General features: G+C 33.9%; 1 long non-coding RNA gene across 1 annotated transcript; it reads left to right on the plus strand.

Moving 5' to 3' along the window:
* Positions 1–206: 206 nt before the first annotated feature.
* LOC137639092 (uncharacterized) lies at positions 207–5,901 on the plus strand. Its single transcript, XR_011044222.1, has 2 exons — positions 207–749; positions 5,771–5,901. It is a non-coding gene; the product is annotated as an uncharacterized lncRNA (long non-coding RNA).
* The last annotated feature ends 1,763 nt before the right edge of the window (positions 5,902–7,664 follow it).

Below are 7,664 nucleotides of genomic sequence, written 5' to 3' on the forward strand. Positions count from 1 at the left end.
TGCTGGTTCATTCAGCGATAACTAGATGGCTCTGCTTGCTCTTTTCCGCAATCCCTAGATAGCTCTGCTCTCTCTCTTTTCCACAATTCCTAGATGGCTCTGCTCTCTTTTTCCACAATTCCTAGATAGCTCTGCTGCTTCATTTCCGCAATACCTAGATGGCTCTGTACTCTCTTTTCTTGAATCTCTAGATACCTCCGCTGCTTCATTTTCGCAATGCCTAGATGGCTCTGCTCTTCCTTCTCCACAATCCCTAGATGGCTCTGCTTTCCCTTTTGCACAATTCCTAGATGGCTCTGCTCTCTTTTTCCACAATCCCTAGATAGCTCTACTGCTTCATTTCCGCAATACCTAGATGGCTCTGCTCTTTTTTTTCACTATCCCTAGATGGCTCTGCCTTTCCCTGTTTCAGTTCCCCCTCCTCATCCTTGATATTTCTCGGAGCAGATGGTGACTGTTTTGCATTCCCATTCTGGAATAGAGAATGGCCACTACTTCCTGGCATGGAAAGAGAGCGGCTAGGTTTGAGCCCTCGGATGATGGACACTAGGAACTTCAGATAGTTAAACTACAGTAGATACATCAAAATCTAGGTGTCGAATCTGTGAGAAAACTGTGTAATCTTCATTCCACTGCTGCCGTAATATTTCCTTGGCTATACACTTCAGAGTTACCACTATCTTCGTCTTACGGATCGGCGTCATCGTAATTTAGTTGGAGTACACGGACGAACGAAGCTATACTGCCTAGTAAGTGGTTTTCTTTTTCTTTTTTTTATGCAGTCAAGAGTTCCTGCATGAAACTGTATTACTCATTGTGGAATTAATTTTGTGGCATCGAGAGTGTGTAATTGATGTTAAGTTTACTACTATTGATATCTATTTCTTGAAATTCATTTTTTTTTTGGTAAAATATTGGATAACAAGGTTATTTGGTTTGCGATTTTTTATGAAGATGGGCGATAGTCTGGTTTGTGTAAATCGTTTTAGATGTTTGCAAGTTTATGTACATTAGACGATTTTTATTTTCTAGAACCCCTCTAGTTTTACGAAGTTCCTAAGATATATTACGATGGCGGTCATTATCTATTGGTAACGGCAGTTCAGCCATTATTTGTTATTTCGTTAAAGTAATTTCGCGAACGAATATTGTAAAGCCTACTTTTCGATAACTGAACTTCTAGATTACGACTCTGTACGAAAGTGGCACTCGGACAGCGACAGCTTTGTGAAAATCTTCCGCATGGATATGGTATTGGCTTGCAGATTGTGATTTAAGTTAAAATTCTGATTGTTATACTGTTAACGTGCTATTAATTTTATTTTCCAAAATCCATGTTAGTATTAGATAGACGAAGGATTCCCTCAATTTTTTTTTTTTCTTAGGGGTTTAATCTGGTCACCAAAATTTTCAAAACCTTAGGATTTTAGAGATTAGTGATTGGAATCTATACTGATTAGAGTTCCTAAGCGGATTCACGGATTTGGTAAGATTTTATATCTACATTTATTTGCTCTATGACTAAGCTGAACTTGCTAAACTCGGCTCTTATAGGGACAGTAGTTTAGATAAATTTAAAAGCTTTAATTTTTCTAATAGCACAAGTTGGATCGTCGAAACTCTTATCCCCCCCCCCCCTACCTTACCGTTATTTCATAGTTAAGACACTTGATTAATAGGGGTTGGCATATTTCGAAGAAATACCGTCGACATTTTTTCTGAAGGTTTTTGTAAAGCTATTGTTTCGTTGGTTTGATAGCAGTTTACATTTATGCGAAGTAAAGTAACTTTTTTGCAATTAAGCTCAAAGATAAATAAAAACTGGAAAACATAATGAAGCTAATCTTAAGACAAATAGTTTTTTTTTCCATAGAGAATTAATGACCTTTAGCAAATGTTTTCCCGTTAGCTAAAATTTTTAATATTACATATTTCATTTCTCTTATGTAACATCGGTACAAAAGAGTAAGGGGAAATCTTATGAGCACCAATTTGGTCACTTGAGTTTAGGAAATAAAATTCAATGTATTCATTGCCAGATCTTTACTAAAAACCTCAAGATCTAGAAAAGTCTCCAATTACTGGAGAGGGTGCATAGATGGAAACACCTATACTACCATTAGGTGTGCAAACCAATGGCCGTTTTAAAACGGTGTAGGTTTTGAAATCCTATATTTGTAGATTCATCTACCCAATTTTGATTGATGAAACTATCTGGCCACACACAAAGATCAGTGTTAAAGCTTTATTGGAAGTGTTAGGAAATTATTGCTGTTTTTCTTGTGTACTTCTAAACGATGTCCTCCAGTAGCAGGTATCAAAACCTTTTGCCACCAAACCTAATCACGTGAGACATTATAATGGTACTTTCATAAGTAATGGAAGATTTGGTGTAATCACCAACCTCCTCCTGCCCCATTATCAGTTAAGGTAACTATTAGTGACAAGTTATATAATACAGGCCTGTTTAGGAGTTAAGGAAAAACTTATATTAACTATAAATGGGTTGTCCAAGTACAGTTTAAAATTTTAGTATCTAAGGAAAAACTTGTATTACCTATAAATGGTTTGTCCAAGTACAGTTTAGACTTTTAGTATCTAAGGAAAAACTTTTATTAACTATAAATGGGTTGTCCAAGTACAGTTTAGACTTTTAGTATCTAAGGAAAAACTTTTATTAACTATAAATTGGTTGTCCAAGTACAGTTTAAAATTTTAGTATCTAGTAAAAATGTAGTAAAGACCCTTGTTTAAAGGAATTCATGTAAGGGTGAAGCTAGAATAGTGAATTGATAGTAAGTTTAGTTATTTAAAGAGAATGGCGCATTTACGGTTAATACATTTTCAGCCAGATTAATTTACTGAAAATTAATTACAAAACTCTATCAAAGGATGTAGAAGGTAAAGTTCCGCAATTATTTAAGAATAAAATCACTAAACGCTTAAGACTGATTTTAGGTTTAAATTTAAACAAAAAATGCCTTCATTAGGAGTTATCAACTTAAAATTTTAATCTTATAATTTTAAGTGTAAGTTAGTCTTGAGCTGGTATTAAACTTTAACAGAGCAACAAAAGAAAATTGACGAGAATTGAAAGTAAACTTTCTATTTGGTCTAATAGGCTAATTGCTTTTACAGACAACAGTAAACTTAACATTTTCAATGTTGGTAAAGAATAGGTAGGGAAAATTGGATATACCTTTCGGTTTGTTTATCTTTCAACATTTTTTTTTTAATTAATTAGTGCCGGTGTGAATACCCATTGAAATTTGAGATGGTAATGTATATACGGACAATATGGTTTCTTTCAGTTGAATGAATAGCGAACTCAAATTGAAAAAAAAAATGTATCTTTAGAAACTTAGTGATTGTGTAATAGCCACACTTTAAACTTCAGTGGAAGACTTGCTATATCAATAGTCCAATATATTAAGCAATAGTCTGCAAAATACATTTTAGGAGCATAATTTTAAAGTATTTTAGTTGGTTTCGGGGGAAAAGTGTAATCTCGCTGTAATAGTTCTAAATCCTTTCAGTAAGAGTTAGACCTTACTATATGAATCTCAATCACTAAGGTGAGCATCTAATTCATGTTTTTTTAATGTTTAAAATCCCAATTCTTCCTCAATCACGAAGAACTTAATATCGGGATTCTTGTAAACAAATATATATTCAGTGAAGATTAGCATTCATATAGTTTTTCTGGGTCCAAATTCCCGTGAGGGAGTAATGCTGTCAGTAAGAACACTTAATGTAATTGAAAATTTGTCGTATAAAAATGTAAATGCCTGGCAACATATTCCAGGGTTTTTAGTTTTATAAACATATATTGGCGTTTACATTAGTCAACCCGTATAAGATAAAGCATGGTAAAATTACGGCCGCCTGTATTTTACTGAAATATGGCTTGGAACTATTTTTACTTTATTTTCCATCAAAATTACTTGTTATTTTTTAAATTTAGTACTCTTTGCATTACTAGTCTTAGCAGTATTCCCGCGACCCTCTGCTGCACGGACTCTGTTCCTACTTCCGCAAAGTTCCTGCTACCTTCCTTCTTGCGACCAAACATTTTTTACTCCATTGCGAACCTGTTTGGTTTCCTCCCTAATTGCATATATGCATAATGGCTATAGAACACTGGCCCTGGCTGTGTAGCTCAAATATAATCGATTGAATATCATATTGGTTCTAAGGGGGAAAAAATAAAAGTTCAAATGAAGATTCAGTAATTGGACGTAATTTTAAAATATTCCAAAAACTTAACTTTTAAAATGTCCAATCTTTTGAATTAAAACATTTGGGTTGTGGAAATTTGGTGATTTTCCAGTCCTATCATAACATAAGGCAAAAGTAACTAGGTTTTATAAAAGTTTTAATTAACTAAGTTTGTACTTTGTGACGTGTGCAGATGTTTTGGATCAGTTTTTTTTCTTATAGGGAAGTAAGCCCTTATAGTCTCGATAAATGTGTAGCTTCAATGGAATCATAATTGTAATGTGTACTTTATGGTTTGTTCCTCCCATACACTTTGGGTATGTTTATCCTATTGACAACTCAGGGTAGGCCTAAGATTTGACTTTTTTTTTTTTTTTTCTAGGGCCGTCAATCTGATAAAGGTCATGATTTATCCACACGAATAGTAATAAAAATTTTGTATAGTTTCCATTAAAGTATTCCAGAAGTTTTTGGCAAGTCTGTTCAATAGGTTGTTGGTGGAAATATTTTTGTAATCCTTTTATATTTTATTGGTTCTTAGTTCATTGCTGGTGAATCTTACCATTTTTTTAATGGTCCTTGGGTCGAATCTCTATTTTTAGTTCGTTGCTGATATTGTTTTATGGGTCGAATCTGGCAGTTCGTTGCTGACAAACTTTTTTAGTTTTGAATTATGAAATTCAGAATTAGGTAGGAAGATTTGAACGCTATCTTGAAGTAATTTTGATAATTAGGAAGTAATTTTGATAATTAGGAAGTAATTTTGATAATTAGGAAGTAATTTTGATAATTAGGAAGTAATTTTGATAATTAGGAAGTAATTTTGATAATTAGGAAGTAATTTTGATAATTAGGAAGTCATTTTGATGATTAGCAAGTCGTTTTGATGATTAGCAAGTCGTTTTGATGATTAGCAAGTCGTTTTGATGATTAGCAAGTCGTTTTGATGATTAGGATCTTTAATACCTGGCTATTCCTCGCCAGTATTGGAAATCTCATATTTTGATCCCTCTGACGGCTAAATTTAGCCCACAAATGTGGAGGGCACAAGTTTTTTTTTTTTTTTTACTTATATCCGACTCAGAGGGATAACTGTTCTAATTCAGACTTAGAACGATAGATATATAAGGAAACCTCATTATTGGGATAGTGACCTTGATTTGAAGTGATGTGAATTTTGTCCACTTGATTAGTCTGTAGTTTAGTTTTATATTACCCTTGTATACCCATTGTATTCTTTCGAAGTAAACCTCGGAATTCTGTACATTCCTATGGCTTGTGGCGTGTGGTATAATTGGGCTAAAGAATTTCCGGTAAATTGTTTCGCTATCTACTGAATGTTAAGAGCAACTTGGTTATTAAGAGTAATCTTTCTGTTTTAGTAAATTATAGTTTAACTATTTTAAGAATCTTATTTTTGGCAAGGAAATGAACGAATAGATTGTAGTATTAGCCTAATCAAGCACTGTTTTATTTTCTTTGTATATCTTTGATGAATGAACAAAGACTTATTTTATTATACTGGTTAGTTATTCAGTCTTGAATTTTCCAGGATCTGTGAGGTATCGTAGGCTTCCTCGAGTTGGCATTTTCACCACCGGCAGTCGTTGGCGAATGGGAACACACTTCAGTCGTCAATTTAGGATTTTTCTCTGTACTTGACTAATAAATATTTTGGAGGAACATTTTTTTTTCTAATGGCCTTATTGAGTAAGTTATGATTAACTGGATGGAACTTTGTATATTCTTATATTGTTAGTTTGTATATTTTCTTATATGGTTAGTTTGCTAATCTTGTCGATCTTCTAAAAACTTAAGAAGGGTTGGCTAAAGATACCCTGCTTGTTACTTAAATAAAAACTTTTCTAAAAAAAAGTTAAATTTAAATTTTAACAGGTCCCTGTTAACATAGCTAGATTCTACTTGCAAGTATGTCTATAAGGCATTGTATTTGCACGAGAAAATAAGCAGTTTGCTAATCATTTTCCTTATCATTTTCCTTCTGTTGCAAGAACACTGCCTTCATCATTAAATGGTGCAGTGGTGCAGATGAGAAAATAAGCAGTTTGCTCATCACTTTCCTTCTGTTGCAAGAACACTGCCTTTATCATTAAATGGTGCAGATGAGAATTGACAAGACCTTTTTATGGTAACTAAAAGAATGAACACTTGAAACCTGTTATCAAGGTTTTAGGTACGATAGATTCTCTTGAATCAGATTCGGTGATAAGATAAAATTTCAGGTAGAATGAGATCCTGAGCATACTGGTCGGGAAAGAAATCTGAACCATTATTAGAATGGACTGTTGTACTAGTTGCTGAATTATAGAATTTGGTGAAGTACGGCTATTAAAATAAAATGGTATTTCATATGTGCCAAATGAAGTGTCTAAAACTTGGTTTCTCTTAATCTTCCCAGAGTTAGTAACCATGAATCTTCCGATTTAGCTAAACTAATGGTACAGCGATTGTAACAAGTAGCAATCTCGTGTCAGGAGCCAGTTGAAGGGTTTTGTAATCTACCCACAGTTTAAGTAACCGTAATCTACCAATCTTCTAAACTAAAGCAATGATATAGCCAGAGTAATGAAATTTGAATAAATGCAGCTTTGCCATACCTGAAAGAAATATTTGTAGTTCTGCTGATTTAAAAGTACGGGTTAACGACCGCTTATAGACATGCGCGTCCCTGGAAGTGAAGCCAGAAGGGTATTAACCTTATGGTAATTTTTTTTTCTTTTTTCTAATGAAGCACTCTTCGAGGTAGATATTTCAATCTCTGAAGTCTTAATTTCACCAATCTAACTATAGGGTAAATTAAATCTGAACATAATTTGGGAGCAACCTTAATGCAGCTTAAATCTTGCTACTACTTGTCTTCTCAGAAAGCCAGGTTTTTCTTCTCACCAAACTTTACCAAGATTAATAATAGAAATAAAGCTTGACATTTAAACGGGGCTGAGGAACAAATAGGATTTGTACTCAAGCAACAAAAACGTAGGTATATTGATGGACAATGGCTGACGACATCATCTTGTAGCCTGGGAATATTAATATTGCTCTGCTAAAGATCCATGTTGGAAATCATGGTTCGATTAGTTTATTCCCCCTTGATTATATAAATCTGTTAGGTCTCTCAGCATTGGTATTCTGATTGAGCAGCAGTTCTTTTCATGATTTCTTGAAGATTTAAAATTTTTCCTATTTTAGTTTTGAATATTAGTTTGAGCTCCATTCGCTTTTGAGAGATCTTATTGCACATTACCCTTAAAGGGTAGAGGTATCTAGTAGCCGAAATATTTTTTTTTCTTTTTTTTTTTTTTTTGATTGTCTGGCCCTTTTGGCCAGACACGGGCTCTTGCAATCTTGCAGCCCGTAGGTGTTTTGGTAGGATTTTTTTGGGGTAGGTAATTGGGGTGGGGTTTATTCTGCAACTTTTATTTTTC

The sequence above is a fragment of the Palaemon carinicauda genome, chromosome 4, assembly GCF_036898095.1.
Source record: "Palaemon carinicauda isolate YSFRI2023 chromosome 4, ASM3689809v2, whole genome shotgun sequence".
Lineage (NCBI taxonomy): Eukaryota > Metazoa > Arthropoda > Malacostraca > Decapoda > Palaemonidae > Palaemon > Palaemon carinicauda.